Source organism: Helianthus annuus, chromosome 8 (assembly GCF_002127325.2).
Source record: "Helianthus annuus cultivar XRQ/B chromosome 8, HanXRQr2.0-SUNRISE, whole genome shotgun sequence".
In the NCBI taxonomy this organism is placed as follows: Eukaryota; Viridiplantae; Streptophyta; class Magnoliopsida; order Asterales; family Asteraceae; genus Helianthus; species Helianthus annuus.
Genome location: NC_035440.2, coordinates 48,322,533 through 48,349,747, shown reverse-complemented (window position 1 = coordinate 48,349,747; position 27,215 = coordinate 48,322,533). Strand labels below are relative to the sequence as shown.

General features: G+C 37.0%; 1 long non-coding RNA gene across 1 annotated transcript; it reads right to left on the bottom strand.

Annotated features, from left to right (window-relative positions):
- Nucleotides 1-21,976: 21,976 nt before the first annotated feature.
- Nucleotides 21,977-22,893, bottom strand: LOC110871106. Its single transcript, XR_002553480.2, has 3 exons — nt 22,844-22,893; nt 22,692-22,773; nt 21,977-22,255 (listed from the first exon to the last, which is right to left on the bottom strand). It is a non-coding gene; the product is annotated as an uncharacterized LOC110871106 (long non-coding RNA).
- Nucleotides 22,894-27,215: the final 4,322 nt, after the last annotated feature.

Genomic DNA, 27,215 nt, shown 5'->3' with positions numbered 1-27,215 from the left:
GTAGTCATCCTTGGTCAGTTCTGAGTTTCCTATTTTCCCAGACACTAGACCTTCGTATGACTCTAACACAGATGCTAGAAAACTCATTTGTTGTTTTGCTGCATTGATGCTCATAGCCGGAGAATTCTTTAATTTCAAAGCGATGTTGCAGAGAAATTCTTTAGATTCTTCAGGGCTTGCTTTTGAAGAAGACGAATGATATCCTGGATTGTAGCTTGATGAGCTTTTCTGTGGTGCTTTCGTCTTTTCAACGCTGAATCCGGTCTTTGGTGATTCACCAACTTTCACCGAAGGTGTGTTACCTTTGTAATAAAGACTGACATTCTGTTGATGTGAAGAACTGCTCATCTTGCTTTGTTTCTGCAATTCAAGTTCATGACTTTCAATTTTTTCAATCAGAACATCAAGAGAAATTGTATCATATAATGCATCATTTTTTAGAATAAACACGAACGTTTGCCACTGATCAGCTCGTGGTAACGCTTCAATGATTTTATCTACAATTTCTTCTCGTGTTTTAAAAATTTCAAACCTTTCAAGTTCAATTTTTAAATGATAAAAACGTTCAATCATTTGCCTCACTGACTCTCCCTTTAAGCTATCAAACAAATCAAATTTCTTTTTTAGTAAAGCAATTTTGTTCTTTTTAATTTGTTTGCCTCCTTCGGCTTTAACCCTTAATGCTTCCCAAACCGATTTTGATGACCCATCATGATTTAACAAAGAAAATATATCATCTCGGATAGATTGTTGAATCAAGGCGATCATCTTCTGCTCGTATGAGAATTTCCTTTTGTCGTCATCTGTTAAGCTCTTGAGTGAAATTTCTTCTCCTTTGTCATTAACAGGTCTACTGTATCCAAACTCTAAGCAGAACCAACTCTCATAAGCATATGCCTTGGTCCAGTTCAAAAATCTTTCTTTCCACCAAGTGTAATCCTTTATATTCTCAAGTTTAGGTGGTTTCGAATAGGTTCCATAGAAGTTATCATGTTTTATGTTGTCATTGATCGTTTTTGTTATAGTTTGGGTGTGACCGTTGAAATCTCAGACGATTCGGATGTAAACGCGTTGTAGAACGTGTTGTAGAACTCTTCAGCCATGATGTTATCTCCTTGAATCACAGCACCTGTTAATCACCTGAATCAACAAACAAGCAAACACAATTAGTTTAAACAAAGTCAAACAATTTGAATCGGATGGGTATCCGATCGAGTGAGGTGCTGTGAGTTCGGGCTGTTGACCGAACGAGTGGCACTACAAGACAACTATGTTGTCCGATCGGCTGACTATGCTTTGAATATAGTGGGTTTTCCGATCGGCTAGCCTGTTCAATTGATGCACACTATACGACAATAACTTATCCTGACCGATTCAAAAAAATGAGGCTTTTGATCAGTCAACAATCACATGCATAATAACTACACCTCACATGTATACTCACATTTATTGAATACACAAATCACATGCACAATCAATAATGATGGCCGACAATCAATTCTAAATGAGGTGCTATTGGACCAATTCTACTTTAATCACATGCAATTCAGACAAACAATTCTTGGGCCGATAAATTTTAGTGGACAGAGAATTCACATGCAATAATGTTGTTGATTGGGCCGCTAATCTTTAATACAGTTTGTTTATTATAATCACCAATTGCATTTAATGTTTCACATAAATCAGACTGACAAAAGCATAACATGTTGACTAAATGACGTGAAATGAATGAGATGCTTTGAATTGAACAACCGACCGTGCAGTTGGGATGCTAGCCGATCGGCTGGCAAGTCAACAAAGTCAACAACTTTAAATGAAAGTCAACACAATATGCATCATTTAACTTCGGAAAATCTTTGTCATTTTGTACAAAGACTTTGTCAATTTTCACTTCAACTTTTTCATCATTTGCCGAAGTCATTTGTTTCTTAAAAGACCATGTTTGACCTTTTGGAGTCCCTCTTTTGTAATAATGTGATTCTTTTTGAACATTTTGATTCTGAACAACAGTTGGTTTCCAAAACTCGTTTGGTTTTGTTGCATCGACAGTTGTTTTCCAACTTTGTGTTGTTCTAAATCTGGGTGTGTGAGAATTCAAGGTCTGTCTAGAATTGAGTCTATTTGGATTTGATTTCCAAGTTTAATTCGAAGCAGACATATTTGTGTTGTACCTCCAAGTTTGTTTTCAATCAAATTTGGTTAACCTTTGTCTCACATCCTCAGATTTCTGTTTTTCAACGTCATCAGACTTCTTTTTCATCTCAACATCAACAGTTTTCAAATTTGGAAACTTGCATGCAAGATGTCCAGTTTGATTACACTTAAAACATGTTCTCTTTTAGACATCTTTGACTTGTTGTTGTTGTTTTTTCTGAGCATAGAACTCTTCATTAAACTGACGTCTAAATTGGAGTTCTTTCTCTTCTTCGGAACTTGTTCCGTGAACAAAATTCATTTTTGCCTGATAATTCGGCGTTTCATTTCTTTTCCAACTTTGTTTCTTCTTATAACCCAACCCAGCCTTCATGTTTTTCTTTTTGTAACCAGGTTTGTTATAACAAGTTTTGTGACACTTTCCAGCAAACTTTGGAATCTCAGACTTTTCAATCTCAACCATCTTGAAAACTTTGTCAATCTTTTCTGAAATCACATTCTGAATCGGGAATACAATATCTAAGAATAATTTGTCTGATCCAATCATGGTATAAACCAATCCTTTTGAATCATCATTCAAATTTTTCTCAGATGTTGAGTTTTCAGATATCCTTCATGAAAACTACCTTTATTTTCATCCTGTGATTCAGCTTTACCTGTATCAATCGACTCTTCTTTCAACACACTTTCAACGACCTTACCTACCACACCTCTGAATCACTTGAATCATCAGATTTGGAATAGGTTACGTCAATGTTATCTGGCAATTGATCGACCATGTTGAAAGCTTTTTCGACCTTCTCATCATTATAAAATGCGAACTTTTCCGGTGGTGGAACTTGATGAAACTCTGAGCCAATACCTTTCTTGTTTTGCTCAGAAACTTTACCATCCGGTTTTATGTTGAAAATTCTTTCAAGCACATATGATGATGCATGATAACTATGTAACTTGTTATTGTCCTGTTCTAAATCAGCTATTTGACGCTTTAGCTTAGCAACATCCTCAATGTAAGAATTGACAACTTGTTGCTTTATTGAATACTGTTGCTTAAGCGTATCAGTTGTTTCAGGACAGTATTTCAATCTGGATTGAACAAGTTTCATTTAACTTTTCACATTTTCATATGACTCTTTTGTAATGTGATATGCCAATTTTATTGAATCATATTCCTTTTTCATCTCTTGAAAAGCATTCTCTTTTTGATCACATTCTTCTGTCTTTTTCAAAACATTTTCTTTCAAAACTTCATTTTCTTTTTCTAACTTTTTACATTTTTCCGAAAGTTTTTCATCATTTTCTTTTAAAACCTTTTCGTTTTCTAACATTTCTTTGCATTTAATTTTGAAAACTTCTTCAATTTTAACAAATTCAAGATCTCTTGTTCTGAATTTTTCATCTTTTTCTGTACAAGCACTGCATGGTTCCATGCATTTCTTGCACTGTTCAACGATTTTGATTAGGATTTCAGAATCAGAATTTACCTCGGTGATTGGCACTTCGGCTTTCGCTTCCGTCTATGCCTGATCAGCTTCATCTTTCTTCTGATCCTCACAATCACCAGCATTATACACCATCATCATTCAAACTCTCATTCTTTACCTCTTCTTCTTTCTTCAATCTCTTCTTGAACAACCTGCTGTTTTTCAGTAACAACTTGTTTTTCAACAACATCTTTATTCACCACAACTTTTTCTTCAACCTTTTCTTTCACTTCCTCAACTTTCACAGATTCAACTTTAACTTCTTCAACTTCTTCAGCAACTTTCTTCAAATCGTTCACCATTTCATCAACATTTTTCTTCATTCTTTCCTCATCCCTCTTCCTCAGACTTGATGTCATCGCATCTCTGATAATTTTATCCAGCCTTTTCGCATATGTTTTATCTTTTTCAACATTTGAATAGTATTCTCCGGATCGAGGAATTACTAAAAGAACATCATCATGAACTATGTCCCTCCTGTGGACGACGGGTTCACCATCTCTGTTGACATAACACTCTCGCTTTTTATCCCATCTTTTATTTCTTACAGCATTTTCATACTCTTCCTGCATTTTCTCCATTCTGCACCCAACAATGAATATTTCTCTATCGGTTTTCTCACTCAAAATTTCTTCTTGAATTTTCTCCTTTATTTCAGCAACAAAGGCATGATGTTTGCTTTTTAATATGGTTCTGCCATGAGCTGTGAATCGATCATCAACATGATCTTCTTCTGGAAGAATCTCACTTCAATCATACCCTTCATCATCCTGGATTACTGCACATGCTCTTGACATCTCTTTGGGATTATTTTCGATCATTTTCGGCTCTTCTTTGCTATGGTGGTAAATCGCCTTTAGATAATAATCATCATTGAAAGGTTTTTCAGTTTCGTCAACTTCAGAGTTTTTGCATTCTCTTTTGAAATGACCTTTTTGCTTACATCTGAAGCAGGTCACTTTGGATTTGTCGAATCCCAGCTTTGTTGACGGACCACCTATTGACTGCTTCCCAGTAATCTCCATATAATATATCTCTGAGCTCTTCGAATACAACTTGCTAAACCCCAGCGTATGTCAATGAGTTCCATTTCTGCTGGGTCGATCTGGTCGTAGTCATCCTTGGTCAGTTCTGAGTTTCCTATTTTCCCAGACACTAGACCTTCGTATGACTCTAACACAGATGCTAGAAAACTCATTTGTTGTTTTGCTGCATTGATGCTCATAGCCGGAGAATTCTTTAATTTCAAAGCGATGTTGCAGAGAAATTCTTCAGATTCTTCAGGGCTTGCTTTTGAAGAAGACGAATGATATCCTGGATTGTAGCTTGATGAGCTTTTCTGTGGTGCTTTCGTCTTTTCAACGCTGAATCCGGTCTTTGGTGATTCACCAACTTTCACCGAAGGTGTGTTACCTTTGTAATAAATACTGACATTCTGTTGATGTGAAGAACTGCTCATCTTGCTTTGTTTCTGCAATTCAAGTTCATGACTTTCAATTTTTTCAATCAGAACATCAAGAGAAATTGTATCATATAATGCATCATTTTTTAGAATAAACACGAACGTTTGCCACTGATCAGCTCGTGGTAACGCTTCAATGATTTTATCTACAATTTCTTCTCGTGTTTTAAAAATCTCAAACCTTTCAAGTTCAATTTTTAAATGATAAAAACGTTCAATCATTTGCCTCACTGACTCTCCCTTTAAGCTATCAAACAAATCAAATTCCTTTTTTAGTAAAGCAATTTTGTTCTTTTTAATTTGTTTGCCTCCTTCGGCTTTAACCCTTAATGCTTCCCAAACCGATTTTGATGACCCATCATGATTTAACAAAGAAAATATATCATCTCGGATAGATTGTTGAATCAAGGCGATCATCTTCTGCTCGTATGAGAATTTCCTTTTGTCGTCATCTGTTAAGCTCTTGAGTGAAATTTCTTCTCCTTTGTCATTAACAGGTCTACTGTATCCAAACTCTAAGCAGAACCAACTCTCATAAGCATATGCCTTGGTCCAGTTCAAGAATCTTTCTTTCCACCAAGTGTAATCCTTTGTATTCTCAAGTTTAGGTGGTTTCGAATAGGTTCCATAGAAGTTATCATGTTTTATGTTGTCATTGATCGTTTTTGTTATAGTTTGGGTGTGACAGTTGAAATTTCAGACGATTCGGATGTAAACGCGTTGTAGAACGTGTTGTAGAACTCTTCAGCCATGATGTTATCTCCTTGAATCACAGCACCTGTTAATCACCTGAATCAACAAACAAGCAAACACAATTAGTTTAAACAAAGTCAAACAATTTGAATCGGATGGGTATCCGATCGAGTGAGGTGCTGTGAGTTCGGGCTGTTGACCGAACGAGTGGCACTACAAGACAACTATGTTGTCCGATCGGCTGACTATGCTTTGAATATAGTGGGTTGTCCGATCGGCTAGCCTGTTCAATTGATGCATACTATACGACAATAACTTATCCTGACCGATTCAAAAAAATGAGGCTTTTGATCAGTCAACAATCACATGCATAATAACTACACCTCACATGTATACTCACATTTATTGAATACACAAATCACATGCACAATCAATAATGATGGCCGACAATCAATTCTAAATGAGGTGCTATTGGACCAATTCTACTTTAATCACATGCAATTCAGACAAACAATTCTTGGGCCGATAAATTTTAGTGGACAGAGAATTCACATGCAATAATGTTGTTGATTGGGCCGCTAATCTTTAATACAGTTTGTTGATTATAATCACCAATTGCATTTAATGTTTCACATAAATCAGACTGACAAAAGCATAATATGTTGACTAAATGACGTGAAATGAATGAGATGCTTTGAATCGAACAACCGACCGTGCAGTTGGGATGCTAGCCGATCGGCTGGCAAGTCAACAAAGTCAACAACTTTAAATGAAATTCAGTGGTATGTTTTGGTTCGGTTAGCTAGCCGTTCGGTCACTTGTCCGATCGGTTAGGTCAACAAGTCAACCTCTTTATGAATTACAAAGTGTAATGCAATGAAGATTTTGGTTCGGTTAGCTAGCCGTTCGGTTACCTAGTCGATCGGCTGACATTCAATTTAACAGCAACAGTCAACATTTTCTTAACTTTTTGGAACAGAAAATTCAAGATTTCTTTCAAACGGCTTTGAATTAAGATCTGAAAATTTGTAGGCTTGTAGATCAGATAATTTTGCACAACATATCCAAAAATCAGCAATTTTGAATCGTTAAAACTCGTTTAATTTGACGATTTTCAGATAAAAACGTGAATAAGATGTAAAAGTGAAGAAATTTTGACAAATCTGTATGAATTTGACTCTGAATCTGCTGAATTCGTGTGCGAAATTGTGTGTTTGATCCGTGCAATCGAGCTCCACTTGTTAGGACCGGTTTTAACTCCGAGACAATTGCGTATGACACGTTCGACGTGCGGAATCCGTGAACATGCGTGACCGAACACACGAGAACGTACTAAATCTATGATTCTATTCAAAGATATGAAATCGTACAATCATGTGAATCACCTTTTGCACTTTCTCTCTCTAGATCCAAAGCTCTCCAAGTTGTAGAAGTTGCAAAAGTTTCCAAAAGTTCTAAATGAGAACCCTAATGGTTCTATTTATAGGCCAAGGCAATAAGGAATGTTTCCTTATTTACAAATATGCCACCTTGCCTTTTCTATTAAAAAATTACAATATAAGCCTAGATTTCTTTAGTTTCAGCTACGGTTTTAGATTGACGTAGGCGATAGACATTACTGCACCAACACAGCCAAAAACCAAACTTCCAGCAAGAAGCTAGAAGCGGCTGGCACAACTACAAACAACCAAAAGAAAATTATAAATCAAAGGACTTCCACATTTGCCAGTTTACATTCACATTTTTTGCCCTATTATAGATCCAAAAGTATCCTTGCGCTTTGACTTCCCCCAATATCTCTTCAACTTTTGCTGGACTGTTTGAAAAGACGGCTTTGTTTCTAGCTTTCCATATACTCCACATAGTCACAAGAATAACTACCTGGACCGCCTTCTTTTTCGTATCACTACCTGTGATGTGTTTACGCATCTCGAACAAATCCTTACAAGTAAAAGCGAAGATAGGAGGAATTTTACACCAGATACTTATATGGTTCCAAACAATCGCAGACGTGTAGCATGCTGTGAATATATGATCCACCGACTCAGCTGCATTCAAACACAAACTGCAAACATTCGGACCCATCAACACTCTTCTTTTCAATAACTCGTCCATAGTCGCGATCCTCTTAAGACTTGTTCTCCAAGCGAAAACATTAATCTTGATTGGGACCATGAATTCCAGTCTAAGGTGGTCACCGGAGTCAACAATCTATTTTTGTACATCGCCTTTTTTACCGCTGCCACAGTGAAGTCTGTCGAAGAATCACCCGCCCATATCCACTTGTCTTGAACTTCACTAGTTCTGATGTTGTGGAGGACATAACCCAGATACAAAAACTCAGCCCCTTCAACCCCTTCTTCTAAGCTCGACTTCCACTCCCAAGTGTAAGTGTTAGCCCCGTTTCACTCCTTACATCGGTCTGCCACTACACACCCCTTTTTCTTCTCTTTTCTAAACAGATTTGGGCAAGCTAAACTGAGAGGTTTATCGCCCACCCACGTATCGAGCCAAAACCTGATTGTTGACCCGTTCCCAATAACCCCTCTAATGGACCTAGCTAAATCCACGTTTGCGGACACAAGCTGATTCTCAACTCTAGATGTAGCCATAACATGTCATCCTTTGACTTTTATGGTCAACCAATGCAGTTTTATAAGATATAACTAACATATTAAGGTATAAACATCTTCAATGTTTTGAACCTTCCTGTTGCATTGAGATATTACCAACATTGTTCTCATTGTAAAGACAAATATATCAGGTCAAAATAGTTGGGTCCAAGTGTCCAACCAGGTTCACCAGCTACATTTGTCTTTATTCCGGCTGGTGGCGACAACAATGGCGGCAGGGGCGGGCTAAGATTCACCCATTGGAGGTAGAGTGGGTTTTACATAAAATAAACAAAAACTATTTTGTTTTTTTTTCAATTGCCAAAATTGCCCCTGAGCCTAACGGCCAACGTTAAAGGGGTGTTAAAAAGTGGGCCAAAATGGCAATTTTAAACCTTTTCAGGGGCCTCAGTGAAAAAAAAACACACTTTTCTGTCTAAAGTGGCAATAGTGCCCAAACCTCAGGGGCCATTTTGGCATTTTACTCTATTGATATATACTAAAACACCGACATATATATTCATCAACACATACATTAATAGGTAGTGCAATGGTGGTGCAAGAATAACAAATTAATAATACCAAAATGTACAACAAAACTGATAATATTATGGAAGTCTACAAGTACTTATTTTCCACTAGTTTTTTCCTTGTTTTAAATACTTTTCATGCACATTTATAATTGTTGAAAACTAAAAGACACTGAATGTCGATTTTTAGAACCGAAATACATTAAATGCTAATTCATGAATGTTGATTCTTGAAAAACCAAAATACACATTTTTTTTGAACGGCTAACTGCTTTCCACGTGTAAACCCACCCTTTCGGAGCTATATCCAAAGGCCGACTACGAATAGGTAACCCCCCCCCCCTCCCTGGACTCGAACCCGGGTAAAACCCCGGGCCAAGCCCAAAAAAAAAAAACAAAATACACTAAATATGATTTTTTAGAACAAAAGTACATTAATGTTATTTTTTGAGAACTGAAAAACATTAGATGTGGTTTTCAATAATTAAGATAAATTAAGTGTTCGTAGCTACAGAAATAGAATGCAGTACCCTAGGTGATATACTTTAAGGGATACTAAATGTACTACTTATAGACTAAAAGCATACTGTAACAACTTAATCAGGTAAATAATTTTTAGAGGGGAGAATTCAACCTTTAGTGTTAACTGTAGGTCGGGGTAACGAGAATGAGCAACCACAAAAGTAAATTCCCCATTCTTTGAAGGAACAGGAACTGCAGGAACTATGCAGCGGCCTTCACGAAAAACATATTTGACAGATTCACTGATATCCGTAAACTGTTATTTAATCACACAAGAGTATGTGATTGTCGAATCTCATCTTCATCATGAAAGTTTACATCCACTTCACCCTTGGAATTCACAACTTCAAACACCAGGTGTTCAAGTTGGGAACCAGCAAAACAGCTTTCGGGCATCTACAATAAAAATATAGCTGACATAAGTTTGATAAGCACACATTTCTTGTGTAGAACTATTAGGTTAGAAGATTTCAGACCTCTGACAAGATCCTCAGACGCCTTTTCTCGATCTGCCACTCCTTGCTAATAGGTGGTTTTCTCATTTGAACAAATAGACAGCGATACTATGCACGAAAGTTGACTTTTTATAATGAGAACCATAGCATTCTAATCTAAAAAGAACATATAAACAGATAAGCATTTTATGTATGATACCCCGCCCGCGTCTTCCAAAGCCTTCAGTAACTCTTAACAGGCCACCGAGAGCAATGCACCCACAAGCATCTACCTTCTTACAACTGTCCAACCAACAAAATCCTTCCACACTAAACTCCACCTTTTCATTTTCTTGTACATGATTCCCATATGCATCAAATAACTGTAACAGGATATTCAAGATTACATCAGCTTCGGTAAATCAGTTGATGTATTTATCAAAATTTATATATATAATATAAAACATCATAGAAATTGTATTGTGAAACAGAAATGGTGCATGTACCTCCAAATTCAAATCCTTAACTACAGTGCCTGGAATCAGTTGCTTCTCAAAGTTTTCTGGTTGCACTGTAAAATGTTGTACGGATCCAGGAAGAACTATGGAAATAAAGCATAGAACAAAAAAAAAGGCTTTAACAAGTGAAGTCCCAACAGTACTAAACAGATTTTTTTTTGGAAGGAGTGGATCAACCGGTTACCTTGGCCGCCTCTAGACGTACCCGCTCAGGTTCGAATCCGCCGGCCCGCAATGCGGTACCTCCCTGTCGGTCTGGCCTAAGCCCCGTGCAGGAACCCCACTGGCCCGGGATCGAACCCATGACCAGTGGGTAAACCTTCACACCTCTTACCAGCTGAGCTGGTAGTCATTGGCTAACAGTACTAAACAGATAATCCAACAAATTTAACCTTTGATGGGGATATCTAAGGGCATGTTTGGCTAAGCTTTTCTAACCCAATTTATTACTTATTGACTTAATCAAAAAGCTAAAAAGGAGTTTTAGTGTTTGGCAAACCTAAAAGTCCTTTTCAAAATAACTTTTTGAAAAGGTGATAAAGTCATCAAAAAGTCATTTTTAGAAGTTAGGGGCTTGTGACTTTTTGATCAGCTTATAACTTTTCAAAGACCAAATTACCAGATTACCCCTGATTTAACACTCCTTATATTTGTTGACTTATGAAAGAATATCCCTTTTAGTCATTTTATATCAATAAGCAAAGCCAAACACTTTTTAAAAAACAACTTATTGACTTATTCGTTTTTCCCACCCCATAAGCTAATCCAAACACTTTCTTAAAAGCTACTTTTCAAAAAGTCATAAGTTAATAAGTCCTTTTCACAAAAAGTCCTTTTAGGTAAAATAAGCTTAGCCAAACATGCCCTAAGTGTGAGTTGTCAAGGAGATAACACCATAACTTGGTCCAATATATACAACCCATGAAAGTCTTTTAATGATGTAGGTCCTACACGTCCAAAATAGATATTCTTTGCACTTAGCCAAATCATCCTTATCAGTGATAGTGATACTCTGTAACAAAGTACGAATTACCTCTTGACAAATTTGGTGTTGCTTTTCTTCAACTAGATCGGCCCATCGAAGAAATCCACATCCTTCTAGCTACAATCGGACGACATAAGGTGCAAAACAAATAAAACAATTCACAAATGTACAAATTACTTATAATGTAGACGCTTACACAACACAAACACCGGCCTTCGACCTAGAAAACTTGTACTCTGTATGCCCACCACAATCACAAATGATGTCAAACGGTTCCGTCCTCTTCGACTTCGCTTTTGAATGGTACACACTTGACATTGACGCACAGTGTCGGAGCCTTGGTGATGAAGTACAGGATGAACGAGGTTGAAGACAAGAGGAATTTGGGATAAAATTAGGGTTTTTAACGTAACAGGAAGTTATTTCACGATTTTGAAAACAGGGGGTAATGTTGATTCGGCCCCCAAACCTTAGGGTGTAAAACTGCAATTTACTCTTAACGAAATTACAAAGTTATATAGATGGATTAAATTAGGCCAGATGCAGCCGGAGGGTAAGACATGCACGAAGTCTGTAACATAACGAGATCCTTTGGGGTTCTTCACTAACTTGGAATTTAGAGAAACCATACGCGAGCGGGGTCTGCCTGCATAGCTTGCGTTGAGAGCGTTCCAGGTCTGTCGTGTCATTTCAGCAGATGAAACGAGAGGCTGAATCACATCAGAGCAGCTGCCGAGAAGGGTATTAATGATCAATTGATCTTGACCGAACTAGTTTAGGTAGTTTGGGTTCGGTTTGGACACTTTGCCGGTAACAATTTTTTTTGGTCGGCGGTTTGGAATGTAAGGTTAAATATATTATGTTTTAATATTTAATCTAGTTGCCATTATAATCATTTACATTATATAGCTCAAAATATATAACAACCTATTAAATAATTAGTTGGTAATTGTTGATGGACCATATTACCCTTATTAACTAATTAGGTTTTCTCTTGGATGCTTATATAAGAAGACTTATGTAGAGGTTCTAAGGTCAGACACTTAACCTAATTATCATAACATCAAAATCGGCCCTCTTCTCCTAAATCGATACCCTTTTCGGTTTCATCATCACCATCATTAGTTTGCACCCTAAGGATGAACCAGATCACACTAACAAAGATGTCGAACTCTATGGCTTCTTCTCTCACTGGATTCTCCTCTGCACTGTCTGCTGTAACAGGTATGTTTTCATGTTTTCCATCATGTCTAAAACAGAACTGATCAACATGTGGTATCAGAGCATATGCTGATTAATCAGTTCTGTTTTCGTATCCTTAATTCTGGGATACAAATCTGGAAAACAGAACTTTAGAAAAGTCTTATAAAATCATGGCTGTTTTCGAGTCCTTTTTTGCCGAATCACTGTTTTCGGAAAAAGAAGTATTAATATTTTTGGCTCAAAATCATAATGGGTTAATTTTATGTCCGAAATCTGTTAACGGGTAAAACTCAGATTTCGGATCCCAGAATTATGTTTTATTTTTTAGGGTTCATCACATGTTCTTAGGAAAATTCGAAAATTCCTTTATGTTTTGGAATGTAATTAGGATTAATGAGTGTTTTTTCCTATTTGATCCAATTTTATCCTCTAAGTTTATTCGAAAATTGTTAATTGATAATCAGATAAAATTTTTACGAAATATTTTGATAAAATTATATCATCACTAAAACAGGAAACCATATCTAAAAATCCCTAAGAATTCAAATTTTCAATTACGTTTTCATAACAACAGCTGTCTACAGGGGTTTGAGGTCATCATTAACGAGTCGAGACCAAGATTTCGACTCGAGACCACATGGTCTTGACTCGAAATCATAAGGGTTTCTTCAATCTTCACAAATCGAGACCATGGTTGCGACTCGAGACCAAGATTTCAACTCGAGACCACAAGGTCTCGACTCGAAATCCTAAGGGTTTTCAGTCCTTCATGACTCGAGATCATGGTTGCGACTCGAGACCAAGATTTTGACTCGAGACCATAAGGTTTCGAATCGAAATCATAAGGGTTCTCAAATCTTTACAACTCGAGACCATGATTCCAACTTGAGGCTAAGGTTGCGACTCAAGATCTCACTCGAGACCTCATAATTGAGTCGAAACCTTATAACCGAGTTGAGATCTTACTCAAAACCTAAGACTAACTCGATGTCTCAACCTCATTACTTTAGGCTGTTTAATTTGAACTAAAATTTGGCGCTAACAGGTGGTTTGCTATTAAATAATTGGGTTTTGTAAATACTTAGTTAATTAATCAGAATCAGATAATGTTTTATAAAACCAATATAGCTTAACTTGATTGAGCTTCTGATGTATCATTTCTGGCCAAAGCTGATTTAATACATCTACTTATCGTTCAAGTATTACGAAAGCTATGTTAAGTGTACATTACAAAAGTGAATGTCTTAATATCTTGCCAAAGTCGATTTAATTCTTTCATGTATAGCATACTTAACAAGTGCATAACTAAAGTGATTGTCTCATTTCTGGCCAAAGTTGATTTGTTACAATCACTTTGCACACATGCTTAAATGATTACACTTCTGGCCAAAGCTGATTTGTTTTTGTTTAAGTAGAATTTTAACTAAGTCTATTATTTTGATGTTAGCAATAGACAATATCACAGCTTCATAATTAAAATGGTCATTATTTATGTCTGCCTTAGTATAATATGCCCTTAGATCACATTAGGACTTCTTCCTTAGTATCATAACTTGCTCATCTTATTTCCACTATCAGCGCCCAATTGCGGGATTCCACCTTTGACAGGTGATAACTTTGCTGCGTGGAAGGATGCTCTCATGCTTACGCTTGGATTGCTAGATTTTGATTATGCTCTAAGAGAGAATAAGCCAGCGGACCTTACTCCTCAAAGCACGGCTGCTAAGCAGTTAACTCATGAAAAATGGACTAGGTGTAACCGCATGTCTCTCATGTTCATGAAGCAATCCATAAGCAATGCAATCAGAGGAGCCATTCCTGATTCTGAAAATGCTAAAACCTACTTGGCTTCCGTGGAGGCACAATTCAAGGGGACGTCTAAAGCACACGCTAGTACCCTTATTCTCAAGCTGGTGACAACTAAGTATGATGGGAGGAGCGACATTCGCGAGCACATCATGATGATGAATGACATGGCCAATAAGCTGAAGGGGCTGGAAATCGAAATCAGTGATGGTTCCCTTGTTCATTTCATCATTACTTCGTTTCCTTCGTCCTTTGAAGCATTCAAGATCAATTACAACACTCAGAAGGACAAATGGACGATGAGTGATCTGGTCGCTATGTGCGTACAGGAGGTACAGCGTATGAGGATGGATCGCACTACTGATGTTGCTAACTTCACCACTTCCAACTCTAAGAAAAGGAAGAACAATCATCAGAGGAAAGATGCTTCAAAAGTCCAGAGGCCCAATCCTAATACAAGTGCACCTTCTAGCTCTAAGAACTCCTTAGGTAGAATCCACTACAATTTCTATAAAAGGGCAGGACATATGCAGAAGGAATGCCCTGACTTTAAGGAGTGGCTGGCTAAGAAAGGTAACGATTATTTTATGATACTTGAGTCATATAATTTAAATGTTCCAGCTAATTCTTGGTCGTTTGATTCTCTGGTTCTATGGTTCATGTTCCCAATTCAACTCAGGGATTCCTTACAATCCGGAAGCTGGAAAGAAACCAAAGAACGCTTAAGGTTGGGGATGATCGAGAATTAGAAGTGAAGGCCATTGGAACATTACATTATTTATGAAAACTGGTTGGGGATGATCGAGTATTGAACTTTATGATACCTCATATGTTCCTGAGGTAACTCGGAACCTTGTATCAGGACCAAAGTTAGACAAAGTTAGACATGGACGGTTTTATTGTTTCCCATGGTCATCGCAAACTCTCTATCCTCTATGATTCTGTTCTTTATGGTACTAGTGTTCTGGATGGTGGTCTCTATAGATTAGAACTAGATGATGACTTTTCCAAATCTTTATTGTCATATAACATTAATGTATCACTCACAAAGATGAGAGAGAAATGAGACTTAGAGACTTTATCCACGTTGTGGCATTAACATTTAGGCCACATCTCAAGAGAACGATTAAATCGTCTGGTAAAGGATGAAGTCTTACCTCCTCTCGATTTCTCTGATTTTGGAACATGTGTCAAATGTCTTAAAGGTAAAATGACATTAGCGAATAAGAAAGGTGCCACTAGGAGCTCTAATTTATTAGAACTCATTCATACTGACATTGGTGGTCCCTACCAAATCGTTGGCATATCAGGACATACTTCATTTATCACTTTTATTGATGATTATTCTCGTTACATGTACTTGTATCTTATTAAGGAAAAGTCTGAATCTCTTAGAGCTTTTAAAGATTATAAGGCTGAAGTTGAAAAGCAATTAGATCGTCAGATTAAAGTTGTGAGATCAGATAGAGGCGGTGAATATTATGGAAGACATACTGATGTGGGTCAAGCTCCTGGTCCATTTTATGAGTTTTGTAAGGGCCAGGGGATTGTGAACCAATACACCATGCCAGGTACACCTCAGAAGAAAGGTGTCGCTGAAAAAAGAAACCATACCCTTATGAACATGGGTGCGTATTATTTAGCCAACACTAATTTACCATTATTCCTCTGGACTGAAGCGTTAAAAGCAGCTGTTAATATACTCAACAGAGTTCCTTCTAAGTCTGTCCCTAAAACTCCTTATGAACTTTGGATAGGAAGGAAACTGAGTCTTAAATATATGAAAGTATGGGGCTACATTGCTGAAGCAAAACTTTACAATCCTTTCCTAAGGAAACTTGACCCTAAAACAGTAACCTGTTTCTTTATCGGGTATCCTAATAATTCAAAGGGTTATCATTTTTATTGTCCTTCCCATGTCACTCGTATTGTTGAAACCAAGCGTGCTGCGTTCCTGGAGGATTTCAAGGTTAGTGGGAGCAGTACCAACCCTTACGAAGAATTGCAAGAAGTACAAGACGCGGGGGGAGAGACTCGTCGCTTACCATTACTCCGATTACTCCTCTTGTACCCAATGCAACTACTACACCAACTCCAAACTTATCTCTATAGTCAGAACCCATTATACCTCATGACGAAGGCACACCAAGCGCTCAAAACCAAGACAATGCTGAACCCGATAATCAACTCAGGAGGTCATCTAGGCAAAGAAGACCTACTAATTGGGGTGATTATGTTACCTACCTGACTGAAATGGATCCCGGAAAGCTCAATGATCCTATCTCTTACAATGAAGCCATTAATAGTGATCAGCTTCTGAGTGGAATAAAGCAATGACTGATGAGCTTGAATCCATGAAGAAAAATGACATTTGGGATTTGGTAGAATTACCCAACGGTGTCAAACCCGTAGGATGTAAATGGGTGTTCAAAACAAAACTGGATCCGAATGGGAACGTTGAACGCTAGAAAGCGAGATTGGTTGCAAAGGGCTACACTCAGAAAGAGGGAATTGATTATCAAGAGACATTTTCAGCTGTCTCTCGTAAAGATTCATTAAGGATCGTCATGGCCCTAGTAGCTCATTTTGATTTAGAGCTGCATCAGATGGACGTTAAAACCGCTTTCCTTAACAGAGACTTAGACGAAGATGTTTACATGAAACCACCTGAAGGTCACGAGCATCTAGTCTGTTAGTTGAAGAAATCCATTTACGGGTTAATACAAGCATCACATCAATGATACCTCAAGTTTGATGAAGTCATGAAGAAACAAGGTTTTATGAAGAATCAAGTGGATCAATGCACCTACCTCAAGATGAGTGGGAGCAACTTTACTATACTTGTCCTTTACGTAGATGATATTCTATTGGCAAGTAATAGTTTAGACATGTTGCATGAGTCGAAGCAATTACTCTCGCATAACTTCGACATGAAGGATCTCGGAGATGCTTCTTACGTCATTGGCATCGAATTCACCGAGATAGACACAAAGGGATCTTAGGTTTGTCTCAAAAGGCTTACATAGATCGTGTCCTTACACGTTATAACATGCAACAGTGCAAACCCTCCGTCGCTCCAGTAGTTAAGGGAGATGTTTTCGGTTCATTCCAGTGTCCGACAATAGAGGTTGAGAAGGAGCAAATGAGCCAGATACCTTACGCGTCAGTAGTTGGAAGCCTGATGTATGCTCAAGTCTGTACTCGCCCAAATATTGCTTATATTGATGGAATGCTAGGCCGTTATAAGACTAATCCTGGCCTAGATCACTGGAAAGCAGCTAAGAAGGTACTTCAATATCTGCAAGGGACGAAAGACTATAAACTGACTTATAGAAGAAGTAATCATTTAGAAGTGGTAGGCTATTCTGATTCTGACTTTGCCAAGTGCAAAGAGGACAAGAAATCCACTTCAGGCTATATCTTTATGTTAGCAGACGGACCTAACTCATGGAAGAGTCCTAAACAACAGTTGACCACAACTTCCATAATGATGGCAGAGTACATTGTTGTTTATAACGCAACTTGTCATGGAATGTTGCTTAGAAATCTAATCACTGGACTCAAAATCGTTAATTCAATTTCTAGACCATTGAAGCTTTATTGTGATAACTCAGCTGCCGTTAGTTTCTCGAACAGTAACAGTTCGACTGGAGCCGGTTTATATCTCGATACAAAATATCTATTCGTACGTGAACGAGTTGAGGAAAATAATGTTTGTATTAAGTATATTAGTACTAAAGATATGCTTGCAGATCCGATGACTAAAGGTCTCCCTCCTAAGGTTTACGTAGAACATGTTCGGAACATGGGATTTAGTAAAGACCTTATTTAAGCATATTGTACTAGCTTATGTTTTATGTTAATGAAATTTCCTTAGTTTTATTTTGTATATCTCTAAGAATATGTTCAACCGGTATAATGGCATAGAGACAAATAAAGTTACAAATCAAACAAAGGGCTTATGCGTATTTTGATCATGTCGATTAGGTTTTAAATTAAGGCTATAGTATGACTAATGGGGGTCCTGAGTCGCATAATGATTCAACGGCGGTATTTCCCTGCTATAGTTCTTGTTTAAGGCTAAAATGAGTGTTAACTCCTGATCAGGCTTATCTAATACTCATAGTAAATGATTACTCGGCTAAGTGGGATAATGTTAGATTAAATATATTATGTTTTAATATTTAATCTAGTAGCCATTATAATCATTTACATTATATAGATCAAAATATATTACAACCTATTAAATAATTAGTTGGTAATTGTTGATGGACCATATTACCCTTATTAACTAATTAGGTTTCCTCTTGGGTGCTTATATAAGGAGACTTATGTAGAGGTTCTAAGGTCAGACACATTACCTAATTATCATAACATCAAAATCGGCCCTCTTCTCCTAAATCGATACCCTTTTCGGTTTAATCATCACCATCATTAGTTTGCACCCTAAGCAGGAACCAGATCACACTGACAAAGATGTCGAACTCTATGGCTTCTTCTCTCACTGGATTCTCCTCTGCACTGTCTGCTATAACAGGTATGTTTTCATGTTTTCCATCATGTCTAAAACAGAACTGATCAACATGGAATTACCGACCATATGTTGGTCAAGTTGAAGTCCTATGAGAGTGGATAGAACTTTTTTAAGCCATGAAGGGAAATCATTAGAAGTGAGTTTAATTGGGAAGTGAGTTGCTGCTGTAAGGTGAATGATTTGTGTAGATGCCATGATAGTGTTACGAAGAAAGGAGGAGTACGTGTGAAGGATAGGAGAAAAAAACTCATGGGAGTAGGTTAAGCTCTTGATACCATATCAAATATAGAATTGAGTTATTGAAAAGGCTTACTTTCTTATTCACCACAAGGGTATTTAAATGAATTACAAACACTAATCATGGTGGAAATATGATACGGTTACACTAGGACATTGACTCTTTAAACTAATATATCTAGACTACCTAAAATAACAATTTTTGAATTGGAGATAAGCATACATACATTATTTATGTGTTGTTGATACCAAAGACTTCAGCATCATGCCATATATACCATCCATTGTGGATATCACTAGTGGGTTGGCGCAAAGTGATGGAGACAGTACGTTTCATACGCAGTATAAGTATATTAAGGATATTACCAAAATAAAAATTTACCATATATATTGTATTTATAGATATAATTGAGGTGGTTATTCACCTCCATATTCATAGCCTCAATAGCAGCAGCCCATATTCTCTCCTTTCCAATTGTAATTCTTGTAGTAATTGGCTTATTTAAAGCCTTGTAATTGTAAATCAAAATATAGCTTTTCACAATATTCATCTTCATCGAGACTTGATAGTCTTAACTAGTGTCACCACCCCCAAGAGCGACAACATGAGCTTCGGTATTTTTTTCATTTTTTCTAATTTAATCTAAAGGGATTTTCGATGAGAGTCACCATCTCAGGGGAAATTTCCAGAGGCCTCGTTATTTTTATCTAGATCATATTTGTTAAGTTTTTTTGATTAAAAATCCAATAGTTTTAACTTATAACGGTGGTGGGTATGCAACTCGAACAATGGCTGTGGATGTAACAAAACTAGAGCATAGAGGCGGAGGGTCGAATTGTCAAGAGGTTGGATAGATTTGATTAGGCAATATGATGAGGGAGCAATGATTTGGGTTTTAAAACTCACTATATAAGTGCTAAAATTAGTTATATTGTTTTGAATGGAAATCAACAAATCAGAAATACATTTTGAATTTGAGATTAGGTAATCATGGGTCACAAAAAAAAAAAAAAAAAAAAAAAAAAAAACCGTTTTGTATCTCTTATTTTATCTTTTTCTAATCTCTTTTATATTATATTCTTTTATATACTAATGTATATATTTACTACTTATTTGATATATACTAATGTATTTCAAAGTCACTAGTGGGATTAAAGCTAAAGCGCACACATACATAATATAAAAAGAAACATCACGTGGGTGTGTATCCTACGTCCAGGTGGGGTAACCATGGTTCTATTCAGAACAATATGTAACGTAAATCAATTGACAAACATTGACCTAAACATCAAAAATCTCAACACAAAACTTAAACAATATGTACCAAAAATCCGTTCACATACTTTAACCTTAAAACATCACAATTCTTCAATTTTCAACACAAAATTCGAACAATCAACCAGACAAAACAAAATGTAAAGTAAATCATTTGACAAATTTTAACCTAAACATCATAATTATTAAATTCTCAACACAAAACTATATTCAATCTCAACATTAAACTACTCAGATTAATATGTATCATAAATCCGTTCACAAACCTCAACACAAAAAGTTCAAAGACTCAACCTGAACAGCTTTGCAGGAGTTCAATTGATCTTAACATCATAATTCTTCAAAATTTAACACGAAATTCAAGCAATTAAACTACCTGAGCAGCTTTATACGAGTTCAAATCCTTACACATAACTAGATTCAGTCTCAACTTTAAACTACTCAAGTCTATATGTAATGTAACTCAGTTCATAAACTTTGAACCTAAACATCAAAATTCTCCAATTATTTCACAAACTTTAACAACCTAAACATCACAATTCTCCGAATCTCAACACAAAACTCAACCAATCTACTACCTGTGCAGCAATATACGAGCCCACCATCTACTCAGCAGCTTCCTTCTCCTCATCTCCAACTTTAAACTCCGCCAAATTCACCTACATTAAACCACTTCTATCTCAAATTATCTACTTTTTTTAAGAGCAAAAGCAAACTTTACAAAATAAATCCCAACAATATACTTTACCCCGCTTCTTGCTCTTTCTTGACCTAGATGAAGAAGCCGGTCCATCTTTCCTCTTATGCACTGCTGCCTCAGAAGTTCAACCTGAGAACTTGTAGGAGGATATAACGCCAATCGGCCTTTTTTCTTTGTAGTAATGATCGGTGTTCTAGAACCCTAAATAGAATACAAAAAACATATACGTTAACAACTAAACACAATATAATCTAACACTACTGAAAATAGGGCTTTTGCCACCACTTTCGGTAACAAAATGGTCACAATTACCATGTTGCCACCGTTTAGCAACCGAAAGTGCGGTGGCAAAAACACTCGTGTCAATTGCCCTGTTGCCACCAAATAGCTACCACTTTTATATTTTGCTACCGGATTTTTGCCACCACAAAAACCGTCAAAATAATTTGCGACCGCTCCTTGTTTGCCACATGACCAGGACTTTTTACTACCAAATTGCTACGGTTGTTTTGCCATGGTTTTAATACGATTTAGCCACCAATATTGCCACTATTTAGCCACCAATTTGCTACTATTTAGTTGTAGTATTGAACATTTACTACCAATTAGCCACCTCTTGCATTGAATATTTGCTACCATTTAGCAACCACATTGAATATATGCTACCACATCTGTTTCCCTATTTCCACGTTTCCCATTTTTTTCCTGTTGTTTTCATAACAATTACATTTCAATAAAATTGCAAAATTATATAAATACTCCAATAAAATTACGAAACCACAAAATTATATAAAACATTTCTATTATAGTTTTTCATGTTACAAAATCATATAAAACAATTTAATAATAAATACCAACTAAAATGTTAAATAACTGGAATTATCCTAATATGATAAACATCGAAACATTCAAAACTAAGTGTTTATAACATATCTTAGAACAATAGCTGTTAACGTAGCTTCAACTTGTGATATCCTATCGAGCATAGTATCTTTATCCACCTTATCTTTTTTTCTTTTTCAGCCGACGGCCCCGCAATAATTCTATTCAACTTTTCTTCTTCTTCATCCTTTTCCTCAACGAGCTCCTTGATAACCAAGTTTACCTTTTCAATTTACGAAACAACCAATAAAGAAAATCCAAGAGTCAGAATTAAAGAAAACTGATAACGGGTCAAGTTGGTTGAGGAAGAACAAAATCCAATCTTAGTTATACACTTCTAGTTTGTATAATGAGTTAAATAGCAAGTATCTATGTGTAGAGGCGGCTAAACAAGTGGGTCGGTTATCGGGTCAAGTAACATATCAAAACGGGTTTAGGTCCGTATGGGCCACTTCAAAACAGGGTCAAAATGGGTCGTGTCAACCCACTACTACATAGCTAACATTACTTATTATTAAAAATAATAATTTTGTTACTAATATAGTTAACGGTAAAATATGTTTTTCTATTACTTATTTTGCTTCCAAAATTATTTTCCTAGTCGTTGGCAATAGGCGCAGAGTATTTTTATAATTCGTAAAAGCTTTATACAGAAATACCTTAAATCGGAACACACCTGTCTTCAGTTTTCACAATGATCTTTTGTCATATCTCCTTGTTTCTCAAAAGACTTTCATTAAACTACAACCAAAAAAGAACAATATCAATAAGAAAACGTCCTTTCATCGGTTATACGGAGGTAAACACTTACATCATCCACCAACTCCTTTTCTTTGAGACTTTTATCCAGCTTGGCTTGCACCTTTTTCAATTTTTTATTTTTCTTTGGAGATTTGTTCACAGCATATGAAATATCCTTCTCATTTTGTTATTCAAGTTTTTTCTGGAGTAAAGATTCATAATACTGCAAAAAACAAATCTCTATATGAGCTGCTAAACAATAAAAATTTATGAAATAATGAATATACTGGAGATGCCAATCTTATCAGGTTGGCAGGTTGAATCATTGAACCCTAACACGACCCATATATTTATTCCAAACACATCAACCCTAACCTGGACACATTTATAAAACCGTGTAGCCCGGACAAAACCCATTCATTTTAAATGAGTCAAACCAGTTGATGGGTTTTACACGAGTCATAAGCGGGTTGGCGGTTTGTAATAAATGGGTTAAAATGGATTAACAGGTCGATATGTTCATATAAAACATGTCGACCTGTCAACCTGCTTATATGACCTGATTGATGGGTCATGTGGTCAACATGTTTAATTAAAAAGGTCATCCAGCCACAGCCTGCATAACCAAAGGTTTAGATGTGACAACTCAGAACCTGTTATTTTTGCTAAAGTGTTTTTATGTTTCAGGTCAAACCATAGTTGTCAAAAGTGCAAAAGGTGCGCGCCTAGGGTTAAATTCGGGTTCTAACCATATACTCTGAAACCAGTTTGAACACAGTCAAACCTGGCCGAAACCAGTCAACCCGGTTTTCAACCCAATCAGACCCAACCCTTTCCTCTCGAAAACGACTCCAACCCGACCCGGTTCTGACTACGTTGACCCAACCCGAACCGATTCAGGCTTAGAAGCGAATTGCGCACCTCCGGTATAACGTTCGTTGTCAGACTTTATTTATGTCGGTTGTCAGACTTTATTTACACTGCCTGCTACTGCAATCTCTTCTAATCCGATAAATATCACAACAAGAGCACAAAAAAGATATAAAAACAAAAATTAGAGCTTCATACAAGTGAGGAATATGCTGATGCCTTGAGAGTATCCCCTTCCTCATTTGTCTCATAAGCCATAGTACATATCGCACAACATAGCGCAGCTCTGCACCTTCAGAAGAGAAGACACGGTATATCACAACCATTAGTAAATATGTTACCGAAAATAACAAACTATGAAACCAAACTTCATTGGAATATGCACATGCCCAGTGTCATCTATATGAGAAATACCAAAACAAATCTTCCGTTGTCCGATAAAAATGGTAGCATTTCCTTTTTCATAAAATTTCAAGAAAATTTTACCTATTAATACAAGTGTGTCAACCGTGTCAGCTACACAGAATCACTTGAAATTATGCCATAAAAAGAATCAAACAACAGAATTCAAAGAGGCTGTGCCTAAGTCCAGCGATACTGATCCGATAAACAATATCCATAAACAAACACCGGAAGTATAACAGTATTTCATCTAGTTTCAAAATCCCAAATTGGAACCCTAATATCAGAAACACAAAATGAAGAATCTCGAATAAAAACGAAGCCCTAAATCGAGAATCACGCTGGTAATGGGACTTCATTCCCTATGTTTTCAAAACCTAAAATCGAAATCAAACAACACCGTAAAAACTAAAATCAGGGTTAAGATGAGAGATTCTTACTTGAATATATGGAGATGTTTATGAATCTACCATGGAAGACCACCAAATCGATCAGAGCAAATGTATGGAAGCAGGGTTCTTTGAATGGCTTGACGCAGGGGAGCGGGTGAGAAGCAGGGATTAAAATTTTGGAGGAGAGTTATTTGGCTGGAACCCTAATTAGTAGACTTTTGAAGCGTGCAGATCTATAAAAAAAATATGTCAATTTGAATTTTTATGTTGTCACCGATAACATGGTCACAGTTAACAAATACCTTTTTATTTTTCATGCTTTAGCGTATTTTTCCCACAAATTGCCACCGAAAATAAAAAGGTGGCAAAAATTGCAACCGCTTTGCAACCATATCATGATAAATACACTAATATTCTTTTCCGTGGCAAGTCGGTGGCTAAATTTACTACCATTTTTTTCGGTAGCAAATTTTGGTCACAATTGCCCAATTTTCTAGTAGTGTAAACATATAAACATACCATGTCCTGTTGCAGGCGGTTGTTGAAATTCTTGCTGAGGGTTGTTACGAAAAAAGTCCTAAAATCGGGCTTTTTAACCGGCTGCATAATGCAGTCAACAGGACTCCCGGGTGCATCGCAATGACAAGCTGAAGGAAGGTCTTTCCAGCCAACCAGGCTATCGGACTCAAGAGTCTCAAACCGATCGCTTAGATACTTGTTCACACACTTGGTTGTGTGTAAAGCAACTGTCCCTCCTAAAAAATTTCTTCAAAAGAGGGCGCGGGTCAACGGGTTTTTCAACCGCCCATTTTATAAACGTAGCATCACAGAGCATGTTCTGTTAATGCACTTTGGGTGATAAGTGCATGCCTTCCAATTTGTAGGGTCTTTATTGTTCATGTATTGAAACTTAGTCCTAGTTTTATCCTTGGACATTTTGTCCAAGTTTTAGGCTAGACTTTTGTCTGAGTTTTTTGTTTAGGACAAAAGTCAGAGTTTTGTGTAGTTTGTTTGTCCGGGCTTTCTAGTTTGTCTTGAAAGTCCAGGGTTTGCCTTGTATATATACCGTTGTGTGGAATAGACAAGGCGGCGATTCTATGTGAAATTCTGTGCACCTAACCCTAATCATTGTGTGTGTTTTGTCTGGCGGCTACTGTGTGTGAGTGACGTCATTCATCTTCCTCATCAAGAATACTCAGTGTATTCTTGATTTCTCTCGCAAATCTTTGCATTCTAGTGTTTCATCTACAGTGGTTGATCATCAGGATTAAACTACAACAATCAAAATTAAACAAATCGAATCAACAATAACCTGTAATTGTCACACCCCCAAAATCCACCTGCGGAGTATCACCGCTTGGGAGCGTGACTAACCAGGATCAAGCCATCAATCATATTGAACATAGCGTAAATAATTAAAGTAATTCATAAAACCCATTTCAATACAATTGATGTTCCAACAAAACATAGTTTAAGTAGCGGAAGCATGTAAGTAACCCAACATAGTTAATAGTTTTAAATGTCATAACAGTTCAACATAGAAATCATGATCCTTGTCCACAACGACCGCGCCTCCAGTGCAAGCTCCAAATGTACCTAAGGTCCTGTAAGGCATGCAGCAGAGATTCAACAACTAGTTGAGCGAGTTCACAGAAAGTAAGTACGTAATGGTAATTCGTAAGTTCACTAATGGGGGCTTCCCATGTATGTATGTATTAATAGTGGGGTTTCCCATGGTTATATTTATTACTAGTGGGGGATTCCCACGTTTATCCATACTAATGGGGGGCTTCCCATGATTGTAATTACTAGACTATTGGCAACCATGTGTTCTTCTTAATCCGAGAACAGGAATACGTACAAGGTCACGTAGGATTTACGTGAGTGCCCTTCCTCGAGGACAGTGGTAAGCGTGGGGTTTACGTAGGATTTACGTAAGTGTCCTTCCGACCCGGAAGACAGTAGTAGGTATGAGTTTACGTAGGTTTTACGTAAGTGTCCTCCCGACCCGGGAGACAATGGTAGATACTAGTTTACGTAGGTTTTACGTAAGTGTCCTGACTAATCTGAGGACGATGGTCTTTAGTCTAGCAATAGCGTAAGTACGAGTAATTATCCATTTCAAATATTCCAACCCAATTCCCAACCCGGGAATCCCATGCCTTGGCTGTGTGAACTCACCTTGGTTTGCTCGGTATGCTAAGTATGTGCTCAAAGTAAATCAATCACGTCCTAAAGTACGCATGTATACATAATCAGTTCATGTTCATGTAGTTCACGTATAAGCACAATTATTGATCACCAAGTAGTACACATCACTAACCAACATCATACAAGTCATGCATAGTGTTTAACAGCAGTTAGTCAATCCAGTTAACTTCTAACAGAGTTAAGTCGAGTTACTGTGCCAAGTACTCAAGTCGGCGAAACACAGATTGACGAAACATACTCTGTTTCGTCAATCACCCCTTGGCGAAACAAGATTCTGTTTCGTTGATACCCCTTGGCGAAACACATTCTGTTTCGCCGAGAGTTCTGTTTCGCCAAACAAGTCAGTTACGTCAAACATCAGTTACGTCAATCATGCCGATCAGTTACAAACATTAACACCGAACCCTAATTGCCGTCACACTAACATCGATCATACAGAGATCATATGGCACATAATTCATCATGAATTTATCATCGTAAATCATACGGTATTCATCAAATTAGACATAGTTCCCTTACATAACATCCGATTGACAAGAACATTAATTCCATTCGCATGCAATATTG